The 22,866-nt window shown below is 39.4% G+C and overlaps 1 protein-coding gene across 5 annotated transcripts in view; it reads left to right on the top strand.

Moving 5' to 3' along the window:
- The window catches only part of PRICKLE1 (prickle planar cell polarity protein 1), a 115,785-nt gene that overhangs the window by 44,843 nt on the left and 48,076 nt on the right, over positions 1-22,866 (top strand). The gene's annotated exons all lie outside the window — the stretch shown is intronic.

Below are 22,866 nucleotides of genomic sequence, written 5' to 3'. Positions count from 1 at the left end.
CTGTCATCAACATCTTAAATGGGGATGTCTCCACCCCGTCCCTTCAGAGAAAGGTCAGCCTGCTGCAGAGACTGTACCCATCAGGCTCCTTCTCTCCTGGACTGTGCTGGTGCACAAGCCCTTTGGGGTGATGGGAGCTTCAGCCTGCGTGATTGTTTCTGGCATCACTGTCTCTTGTCTCTAATGAGGAGAACGGTTCTTGTTCTTCCTCAGTCAGTTCTGCGCTTAGTAAGAGAACAGAGGAGTTGGCACGGTTTTTGTGTAGATAACAATCAAACTAGATAACAAAGGACCAAAACAGTCCTCTTTATGAAGTAAGTCAGATTTTCCTCCTATGCAATATAAAGTACACATTCAATTGTCTACTTCTTCTTTGTTCTAAGCTACTTGGACCTCACTTCAGCAACCCCATGACTGAAAATTTTCTTCTGGAAAAGTGTATCTAATGTTACTGATTCAATACTATATTTCTTGAGATTGTACTTCAGTGTCTTTGAGTCATTTTGTCTCTAAATGGGGGCTATCAAGCATTTCCAGGTGAGCAGATAACATACTTGTTTTTAAGAAACAAATCCCCAAATATCTCTTTTATTTTTCTCATAAATAGATATTTTTATGTCTTAAAGGAAGATTTCTAAATACAAACACAAAGTAAGGGGCCTTAAAGGAGCTTGATGAGAGTGAAGGAAAATATTTCATGGCCACTGAGCCATGATAAATCCTTTTCAGATCTAATAAAAAATAATTGACATTCATTTAAAGCATACTTTGTGCTAAATGCTTAGTTACTATGTCAAGTGACATATGATCAGTATTGCATTAAATGCTCCCATTTATTCTTATTCCCATTTTACAGACGAAGAAACTGAGTCTTAGAGAGAGAGCTAATTTTCCTAAGGTCCACACAATGAGGAGGCAGAGTGGAGAATCTGTGTGCAGCCAATGACTCCAGACTCAGACTCTGAACCATCAGACTGCTGCCATCTTCTTGTCAGAGCAGTCTGCTGTCCTGGGAGAAAAAAAAATGCTCATTTAGTTACCCTCTCAAAGTGAAGTGGAGTTTGAGGAATCTTAGAACAAACTTTTATTGGCTTCGGTTGTGTAAATAAATTTATTGATTTAACTCTTGAAACATTTCCATCTTTTAATGTGTCCAAGAAGGTCTTAAACAAAACCAGGGAGGTTTATGACATACGATGTAATTCCTGATTAACTTGACGAGGTGGGATGGTTTTATGTTGTACTCATCGCAGTTGATTTTCTTACCCCGGCTCGACTGCCAACGGGAAGAGATATCAAATATTCTTCTCTAGGACATTGGATTGTAATTAAAGGGCTCTTCTGTTCCACTGCTGCTTTTACTTTCTCTGAAGTCCAGAATCAAAACCAGAACTCTAGCATACTTGACATTTCTTTCAGTCTTGTGCATTAATAAAACTTTTTTTTTCTTGTTGCTCTGTAAGGAATACATTTAGAAAGGCACAAAGGACTCATTTCTTTAAAAGCGTAGTGTATAAATAGGTGACTTTCAGATGCAAAAGTGACTGATCTCTTAAACCTAATGCAAAGTTCTTAATAACTGACTACATACATAATCACTGAAATTTCTAGGAAAGTGGAAATTGCTGATGGAAGACTATGATAAGGATTATAGAGGTGCCTACTCATACCAAGACAGCTGTCAGCTGTCCCATTAAGAGAGGTGCACTCTGTTTCCAGGGCAGGAAATAAGACCACAGTAATATAAAGATACAGATAAAAATTTCTGATTGTATTATTTTTGGAAACATTTTAATCATTTTCTAATGATAGAATTTGAATATTCAAATATTTGTACTCTCAGGAGACTATTTAGCATCCATTCAAGCTATCAAAATACCTTATATCTTTTTTCTTAACTATTTAAATATTATTTTAAGTATGTATCCTTTAGTAAAATTCACAGTTTATTTTAAAACCATAAAGCACAACTAATTCCCATGTGTTTTCTTGAAGTTGACATAGTACAGCTACCAGTACCTCACTTTTGAGAAATCAGAGACAATGAATGGTTAGGTCAAAGCTCTGGTGTCTCATAACAAGAAAAGGAAGGAATTCCCTGGTCATCCAGTTGGGACTCCATGCTCTCACTGCTGAAGGCCGGGTTCAATTCCTGGTCAGGAAATTAAGATCCCACAAACTGCATGGTGTGGCTTTAAAAAAAGGGAGGAGGTGGGTGGAAAAGAAACTCTTCATGTGTAGCATTGCAGTGCATACTCAGTCGCTCGGTCCTGTCTGACTCTTTGCAACCCCATGGACTGTAGCCCACCAGGCCCCTCTGTCCATGAAATTTTCTCAGCCAGAATACTGGAGAGCATGGTGGTAACTTAAGCCAAATGTAATACACTTACAGGTAAGAGAACTTTCTCCTGGTGTAACCCTACGCTCTGCAGTCATGAAGAGGGATGGGAAGAATAAGATGTGGTGCTCTTTCTGCTGCTGCTAAGTCACTTCAGTCGTGTCCGACTCTGTGTGACCCCATAGACGGCAGCCCACCAGGCTCTCCCATCCCTGGGATTCTCCATGCAAGAACACTGGAGTGGGTTGCTATTTCCTTCTCCAGGTGCTCTGTCTAAAGGAGCTTAAAATCTCGTGGGAAAGATAAAAACATCATACACATTAAACTGTTAGGACACTGGCCCTTTCTGTATTAACTGCAGTAATGAGCCAGAATGGTGATACTATGTCCTCCAAGTGCGATCCTCAGACGCGCAGCAGCTCTGTTACTGGAAGCCTATGAGGACTGTGTAAGGTCAGGCCCCATCCTGATCTGCGGTCTCAGAATCAGCATTTTCATAAGATCCCCAGATGAGTGCTATGCCTATTGAAGTTTGAGAAGTGCTCAGCTGGAATAATGCAAGCAGTGTGTTTTTAGACCCCACAACACTGTCCAGTGAATTTTCTATGATGAAAATAGTCTATTTTCTTCACTGCCTAATTCAAGAGCCACTTGTATTATGTGGAGCCGTTAGCTTATGTGGAAGGACTGATATTGAAGCTGAAACTCCAGTACTTTGGCCAGCTGATGTGAAAAGCTGACTCAGTTGAAAATACCCTGATGCTGGGAAAGATTGAGGGCAGGAGGGAAAGGGGATGACAGAGGATGAGATGGCTGGATGGCATCACCGACTCAATGGACACGAGTTTGAGTAAACTCCAGGAATTGGTGATGGACAGGGAGGCCTGGCGTGTTGCAATCCATAGGGTCACAAAGAGTTGGACACGACTGAGGAACTGAACTGAGCTTATGGGACTATTGAGCACTTGAAATGGAGGGAGTAGAGCTGAGGAACTAAAGTTTTAATTCTAAATTTAAACTTAAATAGCCACATGAAGCTAGTGGCTGAAGTATTGGACAGTGCAGGAGAAGACAGCACTGGATGAAAAATGAAAGATTTAATACTTGTTCCAACACTAATGATACAGACCACGGTGGGAAGGAACCCTTAATGTACTTTGCCTCAGTTTTGTCATCTGTAGGTGATGAGTTGAATTAGATGATCTTGAAGGGGTTTTTTGGTGGGGTTTTATGTGTGTGTTTTAGTATTACTGTCACAAAACTGCTTTTGTTGAAAGAATGTTTCTTTGAACAACTGAATCTTGAAGTGGACATGCCATTTTTAAGAGTTGAACCTGGGCAGAGTCATCAAAGCAGGAAGGAAAGATGTGTTTATCAAGTGGTGGGTTCTGCAAAGGAGGAGAGCATAGTTCAGTACTCAGCACATACAACTTGTCCTGTTTTATCCCCAGACCCTGGATCTCTTGTCTGATATACAAATGCTTGTATGCTCAGTCGCTTCAGTTGTGTCTGTTTCTTTGCAACCTGTGGACTGTAGCCTGCCAGGCCCCTCTGTCCATGGGATTCTCCAGGCAAGAGTACTGGAGTGCGTTGCCATTTCCTACTCCAGGGGATCTTCCCAACCCAGGGATCAAACCTGTGTCTCTTAAGTCCCCTGCACCGGAGACTTTACCATAGGCTTCACCCCTCACGCCACCTGGGAAGCCCCATCACAGTCCAGTCAGTTCCATCACTCAGTCGTGTCTGACTCTCCGACCCCATGGACAGCAGCACGCCAGGCTTCCATGTCCATCACCAACTCGTGGAGCCTGCTCAAACTCATGTCCATCAAGTTGGTGATGCTATCACAGTAAACACTATAAATTTGTTGCACGAGTGAATCAGTGTGATGCTTAAATGTCTCCTCAAATCACCAAAGTTGGTATCAAGTCCATTTACTTGGTCTGTGTTACTAGGTTTTTTTTCTGTTCTTCCTTGGTGCATTTATTCAAGAATAGTCTCCCCTCAGGCCCTATGTAATGTAAAACAGATAATTCAGGGGACATATTTGTGCTGAGTGAGGTGTTTTGATTTAGTAACACCCAAATGGGATCTTTATGTTGAGATTTTATAAATATAGGAGTGGAGTGTATATAAGGAATATGTATACAAGAATGGAGAAGGACCAAAATAACTCTTTAGGTGGACTACAAGTAGTTTTACCAAACAGTTAATTTAAGAACATTTATCCCCAATAAATATGAGTTAAATCCATGATTTTGGGCATGAAATTTAATGAGTCTTCATAGCAAATGGGATGAAAAACCTATACACCTGCACTGCATATTGGGAAGAGGCCCCATTTGAAGGCTGGAAACACCAGAACGTGGGAAACCAGAAGCTGGGAGCTTTAGGTTAGTTCTGGGGCCCTGGATCTTGTGTTCAGGAGGACAGTTCACGTCCAGCCTCACTGAGGTGGGAGCCAGATGTGAAACTGATCAGGGAAATATAGTAATTGGTCAGAGCAGAGATGAGCTAGGCTGATAAGTTCAGTTCAGTTCAGTCGCTCAGTCGTGTCCGACTCTTTGTGACCCCAGCACTTTGGACTGCAGCACTCCAGGCTTGCCTGTCCATCACCAACCCTTGGAATATACCCAAACTCATGTCATTCAAATCGGTGATGCCATCCAATCATCTCATCCTCTGTCATCCCTTTCTTCTCTTGCCTTCAGTCTTTCCCAGCATCAGGGTCTTTTCCAGTAAGTCAGTTCTTTGCATCTCAGGTGGCCAAAGTATTGGAGCTTCAGCTTCAGCATCAGTCCTTCCAATGAATATTGAGGGCTGATTTCCTTTACGACTGACTGGTTTGACCTCCTTGTAGTGCAAGGGACTCTCAAGAGTGTTCTCCAATACCACAGTTCAAAGCATCAATTCCTGGGCGCTCAGCTTTCTTTATGGTCCAACTCTCACATCCATACATGACTGCTGGAAAAAGCCATAGCTTGGACTAGAAGGACCTTTGTCGGCAAAGTAATGTCTCTGCTTTTTAATATGCTATCTAGGTTGGTCATAACTTTTCATCCAAAGAGCAAGCATCTTTTAATGTCATGGCTGAAATCACCATCTGCAGTGATTTTGGAGCCCAAAAAAATAAAGTCTGTCACTGTTTCCATTGTTTCCCTATCTATTTGCCATGAAGTGATGGGACTAGATGCCATCATCTTAGCTTTTTGAATGGTGAGTTTTAAGTCAGCTTTTTCACTGTCCTCTTTCACTTTCATCAAGAGGCTCTTTAGTTCCTTTACCCTTTCTGCCATAAGGGTGTTGTCATCTGCATATCTGAGGTTATTGATATTTCTCCTGGCATTCTTGATTCCAGCTTGTGCTTCATCCAGCCTGGCATTTCACATAATGTACTCTGAAGTTAAATAAGCAGGGTGACAATATACAGCCTTGACATACTCCTTTCCCAATTTGGAAGCAGTCTGTTGTTCCATGTCCAGTTCTAACTTTTGCTTCTTGACTTGCATACAGATTTCTCAGGAGGCAGGTAAGTTGGTCTGGTAGTCCCATCTCTTGAAGAATTTTTCAGTTTTTTGTCAAACTGTGAAATGCTTTGGCGTTTCACAAAAAAGCCAATAAATCAGAAGTAGATGTTTTTCTTGAATTCTCTTGCTTTTTCTATGATCCACTAGATGTTGGCAATTTGATCTCTGGTTCCTCTGCCTTTTCTAAATCCAGCTTGAACATTTGGAAGTTTTCAGTTCATGTACTATTGAAGCCTAGCTTGGAGAATTTTGAGCATGACTTTGCTAGCGTGTGAGATGAGTGCAATTGTGCGATAGTTTGCACATTCTTTTGCATTGCCTTTCTTTGGGATTGGAATGAAAACTGACCTTTTCCAGTCCTCTGGCGAGTTTTCCACATTTGCTGGCATGTTGAGTGCAGCACTTTCACAGCATCATCTTTTAGGCTGGTAAAGGCCAGGAAAATTTTGCAGGGCTCTGTCGTTTGTAGCAGCTGGAGGCATTTTTCACCTTGGCTCTTTGTGGTGAGCGCCACCCACCACCAACATTCTTTTCTCAATTCCTAGTTTGATTTCTTTCTTTAGCATCTTTCTTTCTGGAAACAGACCAGAGTCCAGTTAGATTCCCACAGCTCTGATTCTGTGCCTTTCTGCCCATAGCTGCTACTCCTCCCCATGCTGGTCTCTCATCGTCCGGGTCTCCCTGTCTTTTGGCCTCTGCACGTTTGAACCTTTCATTATATAGTTCACTGGAAGATGTTTATGTCTAGACCAAGACTCTTTTTAATCAGGTGCTGCTTTTACTGCCTGTGTTCAGTTTGTAGGTAAATTATGATGTGGATTTGCTAACCTGTGCTTCCTTCTCTTGCCCTCTGGAGTAGCTGTGAACGCCAAGGCAGAAAGGGACTGTGTCTCGGGAATCAGCATATTCCTGCACCCAGCACCAAATCTGGTGCACCTCAAGCAGCCCATAACTCTTTATTGACTGCTGACTCTTTTTCACCTACATCTCAGAGTTGTGGCTTTCCACTTTGCTGGCTGCCTGCTGCCAGGGAGGAGGGGCCGTTTTCCTCCAGCCTTCTGAATGTCTCCGTTATCTCAGTGGTCATGTAATGACCACTTTCTTGCCATTATGTCTAATACTGACCTCACTCTGGCCCTCATTTCTCTCCAGTCTCCTCGGACTCTGATCCATACTAGGTTCTTTGTTGGTTGAGAAATCCAGCTCAAAATAGCTTCTCTGAGAACTTGTTGGTTCATTCAGTTGGAAAGTCTAGGAGTGAATCTGCAGTCTTGCTTGTTTCTAGTTTGTCTGAACACTGGTGCTCAGTGATTGCTGAGGACTCCACCTCTTCATCTCTTGGCATATTTTTCTCCTTAGTGGGTTCATTCCTGTGCAGTATCGTCCAATATGGACCAGTATGCACACCAACAGCTGTGACTTTACCTCTTTCTCATTTAGAAAAGTCCCAGACGGAGCTCATATGCCATCAGTCATACACCATCTTGGAGCCAGAAACTGGCCAAGGAAATGAAACATTCCAGTTGCCAGAGTGTGAAAGGGTTTTATGCTCGGTCCTAAAGCCAGGAGTAGTGTCTGTCCAACCAAAACCACTGTTGACTGAGGGGAGGGGAGGGAGAGTTGCCTAAAGAAAACAGTTTTTATAAGAAAAAAAATGAAAATACGTGTCAGGAAGACAAAACCTGTAGGTATCTACCATAGTGTGTTGTATGTATTTTTTTCTGTCCTTCCTCCATGGTTTAGATGTGAGTGAATTTGGTCTTTTGTGTCCATAAGGTAGGTTTATCCTTCTAGGAACAGACATGTGTTTGTTTTTTTCCAGTATCCTCTTTCAAAATACTATGCCTTTGCCCTTAACTCTGGGGGCAGTGGACATCTGGGTACAGAACATGGATGGAGAGGCAGTTCATCACAGAGGGTGCTGTGTCCCCAGACCCTGCTCTGGGCTTTATAAGTCATGTCACTTCCTACCGGTACTAACCTCTCAAGTGCTTAATCATCCACAGCTCACAGGACTGCTGTGAGGAGTCAGTCCCTGATTGTACGCAGAGCTCTTAGCATGGACCTGGCTCATCAAAAATGCTTAATACATTTTATCTATTGCTGTTCTTATTAATAATAATAATGACCATGCTGACACACCGTTGCTGGCCCCTCTGCTAGCCTCCCATGAGTTGAAGTGGCTCCAACCTTCTTCCCTTCCCTAACCCTAACCCTAACCCAGCCAACCTTGGATTCCTGAATTCACCTGACCCCCCGTCTACCTGGTGCCAGGACAGGCACATCTGCAGGAAGGCACTTCTTCCCGCTTTCTCTCTCTCATCCATCAGATCTCAGAATCAATGACTTTGTCCTTCATCATTGGAGAGGCCTTTCTTAACCACCACCCCTTCCTGCTCCAAGCCCCAATTATTATTTTCTTTCATAGCACTCTCTTCCTTTATTTTCCTTAACACCATTTTAAATTATTTTTGTATTTTTATGTTTTTGTGTATTTCTCCTAACTGATGTAAGCCCCACTTTAGGCAGTAAGTAGGAGCTCAATAAATACTTCTCAGTAAAAGAGATTAATGTCAGATATTTTCTGGACCTACTTAAGGGTCATGGGAATTTTGTTGAGGATACAATGAGGAATGCCAGAGAGCTAGACAGTATGGAGCTAGTGATGGGGAATATTGAGAGAGATGGTTGAAAAGGAAACATAAGCTGGTTTGTTGTAAGAGCCTTTTGTGGGGAGTCAGAGGTACAGTGATGAAGAGGGTCAGCAGAAAAAGCTGTCTGCTCCATGAAGGTGGATGCCAAGCATGCAACATTCATTTCAGTTTAGTCTTACTTTTTCAAAGTGGATTTTGTCTGTATTTAGCATCGTTGTCAATTTTATATATTCTGTCTCTTTCTGTGGTGTGATTTGAAGGTGCAAGGAGGTACTGGTCACACTGTCTATTGATAATAGATACTGTCTATTAATAATACAATCCCCTGAGTACTTTGAATGGAAACTTTATAAGTAATGGCTATTTATGATTATTATCTAGACTTAACAAATGGTTACTTAGTAGACAATGAAATAATTTACTCACAGTTATTATACTGTAATTATACATACCACATTTAAGGGGCAAATGTTAGAGTTCATGTTCAAAATATAAGTCCTGTTTGAAATGTGAATTATTCTCTATGGACAATAAAATTTGTATTCACTAGTATGAAATACGAAACAAAGACAGACACAGTTACTTTTCAGGGATCAAATTCTTAGAAATAATTGAATGTCTAAGGTCATCACAGATCTAATCAGTGCTGATTGGAGCATATTAACAGAATCATTTATATAACTTCAAAATAATACAGGTTTATTTTCAAACACTTAGAAAATACAGAAAAGAAAAAAGAAATAAAACAACTACAATCCTGTTTCCTAGACTAGCATTGTAAACATTTTGTCGTGTATCTTCCTGTGTTTTTTTCTCCCATTCATGAATTTTTAAAGCATACAATTAGAACCATACTGTACATATGTCATATAATCGGTTTTTAAATTTTCATCCATTATTAACTACTTTCTAAACCTAAATATTGTCTGTAACTGCACTGTTCAGTACTGTCACCACAGAAGCATGGGCTGTTGAACACTAATATTGTGCCTAGTTAGAATTAAGATATCCTGTAACCACAAAAAACTCATCAAATTTCAGAGACAGTACCAAACAAAAAGGGGTGGGGGAATTCCTCATTCTTGATTTTTATATTGATTACCTAATGAAATACTGGGTTAAATAAGATATATTAATAAAATTAATTTCACTTAAAAAAAATTTTTTTTCATGCATCTACTTTTAAAGTTATAGATATCACTTGTACTCTTGTTTCTGTTGGACAGCACTGGCTTTATAGCATCATTTAATAGCTGCATGATTTTATACCACATGATTTTGTAATTATTTAACCAATTCTTGATCCCATCATGTTGAATCTTCAAGGTGCTTCTTGTTTTTCAATATTAAAAATTACTCTTTGAATACCCTGTATATAAATCTTTTTGCACATCTGTGATTGTTTCCTTAGGATTTCCTGATAGAAGTAGAAATCCTGGGAGAACAGAACTTTTTAAACGAGAAATGATATTATAAATAAATGAAGAAGTAAAAAATAATGCTTTTGCTTCTCACTGTGTTATCATTCTCTTTATAGAGAAAGATATGCTTCTGATTATTAACCGTTGCCATTTTGCCTTGAATCAAAAACGCCATGTCAACTATATTCAAATAAATCAGAATTAACGATGACTGAATTGTCTTTGAAAAGTCACCTCTGAATTTTCATGTTTTTTGTGGATTGCAAAGGGTTAAGGGTTGGACTCAGCATTATTCTTCTTCCTAAATTAAAACACGTACACTTTCTCGGTTGTTGATTGTAGACAATCATGAAATGGAAAAAGTTAACAATATATAGATTTTTAAACCTTTCTGATTTATATTTGTAAAACTGCATGATGTGAAGGGGGAAGGGGCTGTAAGCCTACAAGATCCTTTATCAGAGACCCAGAGTATTTGATCTATCATTGGTGGAAAGGTACAATTATTTAACACTATTTGTTGTCCCAATGAATGCTAAGTTGCTTCAATCATTTTCTGACTCTGCGACCCTATGGACTGTAGCCTGCCAGGCTCCTCTGTTCATGGGATTTTCCAGGCAAGGATACTGAAGTGGGTAGCCATTCCCTTCTCCAGGGAATCTTCCCAAACTGGGGATTGAACCCACATCTCTTATGCCTCCTGCATAAGAGGAGGGTTCTTTATCATTAGTGCCCCCTGGGAAGCCTTAACACTATTTATTGTGCATTGAAAACAAAGCCTTAGGATATTTAGCAATATGACATATATTCAATGAACACAGTTGTGCTTTTCTTATAATAGTAAGTGGACAAAATACACTGAATTTTTTTCCATCACATGGCCAGTAGATCCTCTGTGAAGCCTTCCTTCCTTAGGATCTTTGTATGTTGTATTTTTTTCACTAGTGTCTCAGGGAGTTTTAGGGAAAATGTCAGGAATCTTCAGGAGCTACTGAACTCTATTTTGTTTCCCCAGAGGAATAGTAAAGAAAATAACAGTTCAAGAAAGAGAACTTATGTTTGACTAGGCAAGTTAGCATTATTGAGGATTTATTGGACTAAACAGTGACTTGAATATAATTTAGGGGGAATGATTCATGGTGTTTCTAAAATATAAAATAATGACTTTCAGGTTCTCTGTCAGTGTTTCATTTAAAATAATGAATTACATTGTGTACCAACTGAAGAAGCAGAAATAAAAACCCATAATTTAATCCAGCTTAGCAAATTCTTTCTTTTTCCTAAATTTGGAGCTAATGAATTTGAAGATGCAACCCTACCTCCATGAAGCAGAAACTCCAAGCTGGATTTTTCTCCTTATGAGTGAGGGAAGAAGAAAAGTCAGATTTTCATTAGAACAGTATTCAGAACTACAAAAAAAATGAGTTTTTACTTCCTGAAGATAATGTCATGTAAGACTCTACTATTTGTACATTTTGAATTGTTACTTAAGTCGCTTTGTCTTCCCTCCAGAGGAGGTGATCATCCAAGATAAAATATTTACATAACAATTATTTCTAACTTGCAGTGAACACTTTATGTCTTGCCATCAGATTGCAAAAGAGAGGTTCTCCATTTATTTACTTTAAAATGAGTCTTCAGTGAAGACCATCTTTTAGAGACTTCGCTGTCTGCCTCTCATTGAGCATACATGAAAATACACCATGTACTAGCTTGGGATAGTTGTCAATTTTTGATCAGATATATCAGTAAAAGATCTGAAATGACCTGACTTCTCTAAGAGTCACATTTTTATCCCATGGTGGCATTTTAAATAAGAGGTTAGTATTTTATTTCATAAAAACAAGTAGCAAAGTATAAGTGCTTCATCCTTGACTGGATTGACTCTTGCTTCTCCCAGTTAAGTAGGAACGCAGCTGCTATTCTGCCCATTAGAAGTATGAAAAACATTTTTAAAGGTCATTCATTTAAATTTCTTTTAACTTGTGTATATAATTAATAGCTTAGTTTAATTCCACATTAAATCTTTGCCATCTGCAGGATTATCATACAGTGGTGATATAAAAGTCCCATAGGAAGATGTTTAATTAAGTAATTAAGACTACAGAAAATGCTTCCAGAGAAATATTTTGATTACAAATAAAATCAGATATCTAGTTTTGAAGGACTAGAAATTTTTCCTAATTAAAAAAAAATGCCGTTTTTTTAGTGTAATTTTGTAAGTGTTTCCATATGTAGTGCCCCAGAGCAGAAAGTCTAAATCTGACACACCCATTCACTTAAAAGAGGTACAGAGGGAGAGGGGCTGTTTTCAAGGGAAGTTGCCTTTAGTGGTGGTACTTCAGAGGCCAAGAGCCATCTTCGGGTTTCCACATGAAGACTTTAGATGCTACAAGGACTATTTTCTGTGAGAGAGAAGAGGCTATGCAGTCCTTTTAAAAAATTAGCACAGCTCATTCACACATCCATATTAGGTATATGATTATTTTTGATTTTTGATTTTGATTATTTCTTGATTTTATCCATACTCAGTGGATTAAAAAAAAATTTAGAGCAGCTTTAGGTTCACAGTAAAAGTGAGAGGAAGATACACAGATTTTCAACATACCTTCTGCCCGCCCCCACACATCTGTGGCCTCCCGCACTATCAACATTTCTCACCAGAATGATCCATTAATTACAAGTGATGAACCTACATTAGCATATCATAATCACCCTAAGCCCATAGTTCACATTACGGTTCATTCTTGGTGTTGTACATTGTGTGGGATATAACCATACATCGTTGTCATATACAGAGTATTTTCTCTGCCGTAAAGATCTATGCTCCACCTTCCCCCAACTTTTGGCAACCGCTCACCTTATTACTGTCTCCAAAGTTTTGCCTTTCCCAGAATGTCGTATTGTTGGAATCATACAGTATGTAGACTTTTCTGATTGACTTTTTAGTAATATTCATTTAAGTTTCCTCCATATCTTTAATGGCCCCATAGCTCCTCTCTTAGTACTGAATAATATTCCATTATCTGGATGTACCACAGTTTATTTACCCATTTACCTATTGAAGGATATCGTAGTTGCTTTCAAATTTTTGCAGTTATGAATAAAGCTGTTATAAACATCCATGGGCTTTCCTGGTGGCTCAGAGAGTAAAGAATCTGCCTGCAATGCAGGAGATCTGGGTTTGATCCACATCCATATTTGTGTAAGCATAAGAGGAGAAGGGGAATGACAGAGGATGAGATGGTTGAATGGTATCACCGACTCAATGGACATGAGTCTGAGCAAACTCTGGGAGATGGCAGAGGACAGGGAAGCCTGGCATGCTGCAGTCCATAGGGTCACAAAGAGACACAACTAAGCGACTGAACAACAAGTTTTCGATTCCTTTGGGTAAATTCCAAAAGAGGGTAATTGCTAGATCCTATGGTAAGAGTATGATTAGTTATATAGGAAACCGCCAAACCGTCTCTCAAAGTGGCTGTGCCATTTTGTATTCCTACCAACAATGATTGAACATTCTTGTTGCTCCACATCCTCACTGGCATTTAGTGTTGTCAGTGTTCTGAACTTTGGCCATTCTAATAAGTATGTCAGTGGATATTTTTTGAGCAACTGTGAGAATATCAAATAGAGTCTCACTGTCATATTCCTAAATATATCAAATCCTGCCTGACTGATGGAATATAAACATTTCCAGCAATTCACATTCAATACATTTAACTTTTTCATAATACCCAAGATTTTTAAAATAGTAATATTTTATTATGAAATGACATTTAAAGATAGATGTAAAATCAGGCTTAAGTATTATGTTCTTACCTTTATAAATATGAAGACTTCTTGCACATGTTTTTCTCAAAACTGAAGAAGAGTTCTTTTGATGACCTTTTTAAATTTTATAGTGGAGTTTAGTTGATTAACAATGTTGTGTAAGTTTCAGGTGTACCGTAAAGTGATTCAGTTATACATATACATGTAACTATTCTTTTTCAAATTCTTTTCCCATTTAGGTTATTACAGGATATTAAGCAGCATTCCTTGTGCTTCACAGTAGGTCATTGTTGGTTATCCATTTTAAATACAGCAGTGTATACAACTTGTCAATCTCAGCTTCCCATGTAGCTCATTGGTAAAGAATCCACCTGCCAAGCAGGAGACCCAGGTTCAATCCTTGGGTTGGGAAGAGCCCCTCGAGAAGGAAATGGCAGCCCACTCCAGTATTCTTGCCTGGGAAATCCCAAGGACAGAGGAGTCTGGCGGGCTACAGTCCATGGGGTCAGAAAAGAGTTGGACACGACTTAGCAACTAAACAACAACAACATGTCAATCCCAAACTCCCTAACTATCCTTCCCCGTCCCTCCTCACTAGTAACCATAAGTTCGTGAAGAAGAACTTTCCTTAAACAGAATTTTTTCCTTGCCACAGTGAGGCTTTCACACAAATTTAGCTTTCTCATGTAAATTTGAGAATGCTTACACTTCATTTTATTTGTTTAATTGCTTTATGGCAAAAAAGATAGACAATAACATTTTAGATAGACATTAAAGACTATTAGTTCAGTTCAGTCGCTCAGTCGTGTCCGACTCTTTGCGACCCCATGAATCGCAGCACGCCAGGCCTCCCTGTCCATCACCAACTCCCGGAGTCTACCCAAACCCATGCCCATCGAGTCGGTGATGCCATCCAGCCATTTCATCCTCTGTCATCCCCTTCTCCTCCTGCCCCCAATCCCTCCCAGCATCAGGGTCTTTTCCAATGAGTCAGCTCTTCGCATGAGTATAGAGTATATATAAATTTCTTTAGTTGTATTTATCCATATATTTAGCATTTTTCGTATTGTTTCTTTTTATAGATCCAGATATCTTTTCTTAATATGATTTTATTTATTTATTTTTGGCTGTGCTGAGTCTTCGTTACTGTGCAGACTTTTCTCTAGTTGTGGAGGGAGGCAGCCACTCTCTAGTTGCAGTGCTCCGGCTTCTCATCGCGGTGGCCTTTCCTGTTGTGGAGCATGGCTATAGTTATGCAGGCTTCAACAGTTACGGCACGTGAGCTTACTTGCCCCATGGCATGTGGGATCTTCCCAAATCAGGGATCTAACCCATGTTTCCTGCAATGGCAGGCAGATTCTTTACCACTGAGCCACCAAGGAAACCTCTAAAATTAATAGATTGTATTGATCATTAGATATGGAACTTGGGTAGTTATTCTTTCCCAACATCACTACTTCTTGATCATGCCTTACTTATTTTTAAGAATTTTCTTTGTTTAATACCTAACATTTTCATTCCCATTTTATAAATGAGAAAATCAAAACGCAAGAGTTAGAAGATTTGAGTGATTTTGAGACCCAGCCCATTGTTTTATTCACTTCCTGCTTGTGAAATTCAATGGATATACCTTTATTAAGTGCCCTCTGCATGCCAGACACCAGCCATGTCTTCGTGGGCTTTCAGTAAAGTCTTTTCATGACAAGTTGTCCTGGTCATGAGATGGGCCCTCCTGTAGTTCTTGTTGCCTGCTTAATGAATCTTGAGTTGCATCTTGAGTTTGGAAGAAGGAGAGGAGGAGGCAGTTTTCCTTTAGGAAAACACACCCTTAGAGTCTACATTTTCCCAGTAACCCAATCTGACTTCCTCACTTCTCCTTTCTTACCATTTAGTCATCTGAATCTGTAGAGATGATGGTGCTGGTCCATGTTTGATGTTGGACACATCATCCTTGACAAGATCATCTCACAGTGGCTCCTATAAAAAGCAGCACCACAAACTGCTGGGTCTACCTGGGAACTCACCCTCAAATCCAAGCCTTCCTCTCATTCTCATCCCCACACGTAAGGCACCGTGACTACAGAACAGCTTTCCAGCTGGTCTTTCTGCCTCAGCCTCTGTCTGCATCCCTTAGAGCCATTTTCTACACTGCAGTCAATGGCCACTGTTCTACAAGGCACTTCTGCTCATGGTCTGGCCCTGCAGAAATATACCAATGGATCACTCCTCACAAGAGTTCACATGCCAGGCCCTTACAAAGTGGCCCCAGCCCACCCTGCAGACCTCTCTGTCCATGAGTTTGCGCTTGCAGTCTCTGCTTCTCTACCCCAGAGCTTCTCACTGCCCTCTAGACAGGAGAACACCCGGATTTCTTTGGAAGAGGCATTCATCCCTTGACTGTCCTTTGTGACGGACTTTGGTCCATTGGTGACGTTTAACATCTGTTGAGCACTTACTGTGTCACAGGCATGGTGCTTTGTATGAATTATCACTTTCATTGGTGCTATTGATGCAGGTGCATTATTGTCCCAGCTTTAGAGAATAGGGAGTGGAGGCCAGGGAGGCGGCTCAGTGGTGGGTGGCAGAGCTGCCATATGAACCAAGTCTTGATGATTCTAGAAGCCGTGTTCTTAACTTCTGTGCCTCACTATCTTCCAAACAAAAAACATCTCCGAAAAAGGATCATAACTGATGTAGGTGAACTTTAAGATAAATATAAAAATTTTGACAGGAATTATTACCAATAATTTTTATTCAATAATTTTAACTTTGATTTTCTTTTATTTCAGGAAAACTTTAAATCTACTATTGGGTTAGTAGGGAAAAAATTTAAAAGGGTTCCATAACTAAAATTTAGGTGCTTGAACTCACTGGTCCTTTGTTTTTCTATAATTTGCAGTGTTTCAGAATAGCCTTGATTTTCATAATCAAACTTTTTATACAAAACAACATTTTGCAGAGCTGTAGTATTATATATGTACTTGCTGTTTCAAATTACCTGTGTTGCCTAGGCCATTTTAATGGAAATAAAATTAGCTTAAAGATAGGAAGTGTTTTTTATTAGCTCAGTGAAGCCATGGTCAAATCAATTAAAGTGTTAAAATATATTTCAGAGGAAAGAATGTTTAGGCTCATAGATTAACTCAACACAGTTGTTCCTTGGCACTTACTATTTACCTGGAAATGGGTATTGTGTTTGGTACTCTGAAGATAAATGTTATTTACAAAATGCATAGTTAATAAAAATTTGCTTCAGAATGTAGTGTTTGACATCAAAGATCTTTAGCCTGATATTTGTGGTTGACAGGGTTTAATTTCATTTAAGTACAGGATAAGAGAGTCCTCTTAGTTAAGTTTGCATGTAGATAAAAGTTGCAGGTTTATACAAATCACCTGTGTTGACATTGTTTGTAGATGTATTTCCACCTATGCTAGGTAATGTAACCCCCATATTCTTACACTTTAAAATGCCAACAGGGTTCATATTTATAATTGGAAATTCCTTGAACCATCTGAGGATGTGAAAGATATGCATGAGAAAACCCATTGCTTCTCCCCGTCTTTTTTCTTTCCTTTCTTGGTTGTTTGAAGACTCAATAAAGGTGATTAATATCAATCTATCATTTCAAATAAGGTTGGGAACAGATGCACTTGTGTGAAAAATAGTTTACTGAACTATTTACCCAGTGACTTCTTTGTAAAGTAGACATTAAAAGACCTAGCTCCCTGTGTCTTGTTCACAATTCAAGGGGTGCCCCCCCCCACCAGCTGTGCTAGAGGAAAATTCCGAAAATGGGCATCTTGATTAACCTTTAAATGCCTACTCCAAGTTTCAAAGGGACTTTAAAAAAAAAAAAACACCTTTTTTTAGAATCACCTTTCAGCTAACATGAACTGCTTTGGGACATGGGCAGTCTTTATATCAAGGAGGCTAAAGGGTAAAATGGATGGAGTATCACAAAGCTTGCTTTCTTTATGAGAGTTCACTGAAAATTCCTAGATTCCTTAAGGTCAAATTTATGTAACATATCCAGTTTAAAAATAACTTTGCCAGCATCTTGTGCTAAAGAAAGATTCTTTCTGTTAATGGAAGAAAACAAAACTTTGCCCAGACACCACAATAATAAACCCTGCTTGGTGCAGTGGTGGGCTTCCCATGGCAAAATGCCACATGGAGTGCTAAGGAAAGGAGCATTACTGTGGCTAAGACCCAAACCCCACCAGATGTACACTGCTCTCATTTCCAGATATTTAGGGGTTTTTTGGGTTTTTTTTTTTTTACTGTTTGCTACATGTATTAAAACAAGATACATTGTCAAATACATATACTTTCTCATGTCACAATTAGGTGGTAATTCTGTGGACTTGCTGTGGTATAATTTAGAAACCAGGGTTTACTGTACCAAACTGGCATATCACAAGGCCAAAATACAGCCTGCATTATCTGAGTAAAACTCAGTAAAACTTGTCTACTTTGATCTGGTTCTATTGCAAATGGACTGTAGTCATTTAATTCCACGTTATTCTAGTCATACAAGCGACATAGAAAATGGCAGTACAAAGTAAAAAATCCCTGATTTGACTTGAAATATTTGTACAACTAAAACCAAGTTAGGTTGTGCTGAGGGTAGTTGTCTCACTCGTCACTGTTGGTTTATACAGGTAGTGTCTTCATAGGAGACATTCTTCATAGGAGAAATGGAACAGCTTGCACAAGACAATTTCTTTTGAATTTTGACTGGTTAATTTCTACTGTTAATCACCTTTGACTGTATATTCCATTCACAGCCATTTTGAAATTGAATTACACTGTGATTTTAAAAGTGTTTCTCTTCATCCATTAATTGTGTAATTATTAAAGAGATATAATGTTCCTCAAAAGAAGGTTTTAAAGTTTTTTTGCCATCACTATTTTGACTTTCGATTATATAATCAACATTTGTATTAATGCAATATAAATTGCCTCGATTAACTCATTTATCCTTCTATCAGTAGAGGTACACGTTCAGTACCCACATCATGATACCATGATACTGCATCTGATTCAAATTGTGCACATAGCGAAATTTCTTTGAAGCTTACATTCTGATTTGCAACACCTCACTATGGGTATTGTTAACCAGCTGAATTCAGTCAACAATTTGAGGCTCTGCCTAAATTAAACAACTTTTTTTTAAAAGTTAAAAACCTTTTGAATTAAAAGCGTATTGTTAGGTTATATAGGCAACAACATAAAGTGAAGCCTTAATCAAATTAAAACAGTATAAAGGACTATTTGGCATGGATCTTAGTCACAGTATCTCCCCACTGTGCTAAGCACTTTTCATGCATCATCTCATTTAATCCCCATCACAACTTGATGAAGGAAATTTTACATTTCCATTGTATAGTGGAAGAAAATGAAGTTAAGAGAGCATGAAATGATTTGCCCCCATCTCAAAATGGGAGAGGCGGCAGTCTGATTCAGGGCTATCCTTTGGCAGAGCCCATTGTCTGTTAATATTCTTCTTTATGTACAATGCCCACCAAGGCCCTGTGTCTTTCTCTGCCACATGTTTGGTTGGTTATGTTGGAAGAGCATGGTGACAGGTTTAGTTGCCAGGGTGTATCTGCAACTCTGTTCTCTTGTTGAGATTCCATGCGCTCTTGCAGATTCCATGCACTCTTGCACTCATGGAATCTCTTGCAGATTCCATGTCACCCTCTTACTTCCAGGACTCCACATTCACTATAGATCTGGGAACCCATAGATATATCATTTTTCATCCAAACCCGAACACTTAAGAGGATTAAAGAGTTGCTGTCAATAACTGTACATGGAAAAGAGGCACGAACTAAGATTTTCCAAATCAAAATGGGGCCTGTGGTTCTGGTACATGAAAGCAGCATTGCAGGGTGTGTGTGTGTGTGTGTGTGTTGTATCAGGAATGTGGGGAAGCAGTGCTGTAGGTTGAAATATACCATCTCAGGACAAAGAAGATGGAGAAATTCTGGTTTAGAGGAGTATTTCTCAACGGTTTTTAAAATTACATGCCTGTGCCAAACACAGAGGTCTTCCTTTAATGTTATTTTAATTTGCTGAGTAAACACTGGATTAAAATACTCAAAGCCATGGGAGAGTTCTGCTTTGTTTTCAAACTGCCCAACTTTCCCCGCTCTCCACTCCTTTTAGGCAACTCAGAGGTGTTTTCTTACCTACCCCATCACTGGTCTAGAATTCTGTAAAGCACTCTTTTGTAAATGGTCATCCAGCTGTGGGTTAATCAAAAGAATAGGCCATTTTACTAAGTGTCGGAACGCTGTTTTGGTATGATCAGGTACATTAAGCCGCAAAAGTCTGAAGTATTCCTTCTCTTTGCTGAAAGTCTAAAGCTAGAGCTAAAAAATTCCGAAAATGCCTATTAATAACACAGTGGAGGGACTTCCCTGGCGGTCCAGTGGTTCAGATTCTGCATTTCCACTGCAGGGGGCACGGGTTCAATCCCTGGTCAGGGAACTTTGAGCCCTTATGCCACATGATATAACTAAAAACAAAAACAAACAAACAAAAAAACCCCAAAAAACAGAATGGAGGCAGTAGTTTAGTTCCCTGAGTGCTATTTAACAATTGTTCGTGTTGAAGACATTTTTTCAGTATTAAAGATGACAGTGATTACTTCTGAGGGTTATGTATATGAGAGAGAAATAAGGTAACCATTCTTTTCAACATTTCAGGTGTGACTGACTTTCCTAAGTAAAGCAGAGTTTATCAGTTATGATGCCATTGGAGGCCTGGTACTTAACATGAATTATTTTTGTTGCCCACATCAACACCATTGTGCTGTGGGTGCTATTATTGCTCCCATTTTAGAGAATAGGAAATAGAGGCAAAGAGAGGCAGCACAATCAGTGAGTGGCAAAGCTGCCATAGGAACCAAAGCTCCAAGGTTATCTTGTTAATAAGGGCAATTTATAGTCTATTGGAAGACTGTAGGGATATTATTGCTAGGTTTTTTTTGAGAAATATAAGATGTATTTCTCCTGTTTCAACAAGTAGTAGTTATTGCCAAATAAGTTTCAGGATCATTTAACTGGATGCTAATATTGAATACAGTTCAGTTTTAAATAAAAACGGGATTAAAATTCATCTTATAACTTTTATATGAGTGAATTCAGTTGTGCCTTTGTTTTAAAATTAGAAGACAGATGCAGGACAAATATAGAAAAATTAAGGACCCCTGAGCTATTTTTAACATTTTTAAATTAACTTGACAGCTGTTGTTTTGTCAGAACTTAAATAACTTTGCTTCATTAAAAAATAAATCCACAACATATGGATTTCAGCATATTGTATATTTATTATTTGTGCTTATTAGGGAAAGGCACATGAGTTTAAAAAAATGAGACATTCTCCAGGTGTATAAAAAATTGTTGTTGTTAGCAGGCAGGCAATCATAGTATTAAACAAGATACCTGTCCTTAAAATTTTTTGATGCTTTTAATTTAGCTAAATTTTACAGTAAGATTTCTTGCTAATGGAATGAAGGCATTGAATTAGGCTGGGTTTTTAATTCTCTTATTTTTAGAATTATAAACTCACAACTGAAAGAAACATCCTGAGACCTTCTAGTTCCCGCTTCATGCTCCAGAAATTCTTATCTTTCTGGTGTGCAGAAAGAAAGCTATCTATTATGTAGAGAAAAACATCTTTCAGACTACTAAAGTCCCCACTCTTCTTGTTAAGTGTCCAGTTAAGTATTTAAGGATACATTTGTCTTTTATCAACTGAAATTCCTCTCCTTTGCCTTAAACTCAGACCTCAGGAGCTGCAAGGTGGCCTTGAGCTGGGAGGAGACAGTGAGGCTGGTATTTGAGGATGACCTTAAAAATAAGCCCATGGAAAAAATGAAATAAGGACCTCTGGTTAAAGATGGCAGATTGAATATGCACATTTAGCTTTATCCTCTTTCAGAATTTCACTAAGATGACAGTAAATAAATTACTTTTTAAAAGGAGAAAACCCATGACGATGAGAATGGAAAATAAGAAAATAACATATTTTGGAGGCAGGATTGCAGTCACCCTCCATATCCATGAGTTCTGCATCCTTGCATACAGAGGGCTGACGATGAGGGACCTGAGCATCTTCGAATGTTGGTTCTGGGGGAGGGGGGGTCCTGGAACCAGTCCCCTGCGGACACCAAGAGATGACTCTAATTGGTGGCTGACTACGAGGACCCAAGTAGGCAGATCCTAATCTAGAAGAAGAGAAAGTTGAGATGCAGGCTGAGTTGTACCATAGACCTCCCAAAAGGCTCAAGAAGGTTTATCCTTGGGTGAGAGTAGAACAGAGGCTCTAGCTACGGGGCGCCAGGCACGATTGAGGGAAGGGCTGTTGAGCTGCACCCCACAGGCCCACTAGGCCTGTTCTTGCCCAGCTTCAAGACAGAACAAAGAGCTGGGAGTCAGCAACAGAAACATCAGTAGTTTAGTCTACAGTAGCAGCTTATACGTCTAAAGCAAGACCCCACTGTGTGCAGCGGGCAATGGACAGATCTTGTTGGCTGTCTTCACTACTGGGGAGAAGCGGCAATTACCAGTTATCAGGGACTTGACATCAGGTTGTCTCACTGGTTGCCAGGGGAACTGGCAGAGGGGCGCAGCCCTTACTGCCCCTTTGATAAGGACAGTCACCAGCTGGATTGGGGACAATTATGTTGGAAGGTCAGTCAGGTGAGTAGGGTGTAGCTAAAGCAGATACTGGTGGAGCAGGGTCTGTAGAGAAAGCAAGGGAACAGCCATTTTGGATGGCCTGACCATACAGGGGTCCCTGACCAGAACCAGAGGAATCAGATAACATGCCTCAACTTGCCTTCCACATCATTTAGCCAGGTGTCACCCTGTAAGCAGCTGGGAAGTGTTCTCTGGAGAATGCAGTTAGCCAAAAGGAGACAAAAGATGAAAACAAAACTAGAGATAACTAGTTTGACTTTGTATTATGTTAGTCTAGAGTGAAGACAGAATCAAAAAGCTTCCTTCCCTTGACCTCATTCTCCGAAATATAGACAGCATCCAATCAGCTTTTTAGTTTCTCACCTGAAAAATGAACAGATAGCTGACATTGAAAGAAATATCTATTATGAAGTGAACATAGAGAGGGAGGGCAGATAGAA

Source organism: Cervus canadensis, chromosome 25 (assembly GCF_019320065.1).
Source record: "Cervus canadensis isolate Bull #8, Minnesota chromosome 25, ASM1932006v1, whole genome shotgun sequence".
In the NCBI taxonomy this organism is placed as follows: domain Eukaryota; kingdom Metazoa; phylum Chordata; class Mammalia; order Artiodactyla; family Cervidae; genus Cervus; species Cervus canadensis.
Note: the sequence above shows the minus strand (reverse complement) of the source record. Positions and strands in the feature narration are given on the sequence as shown.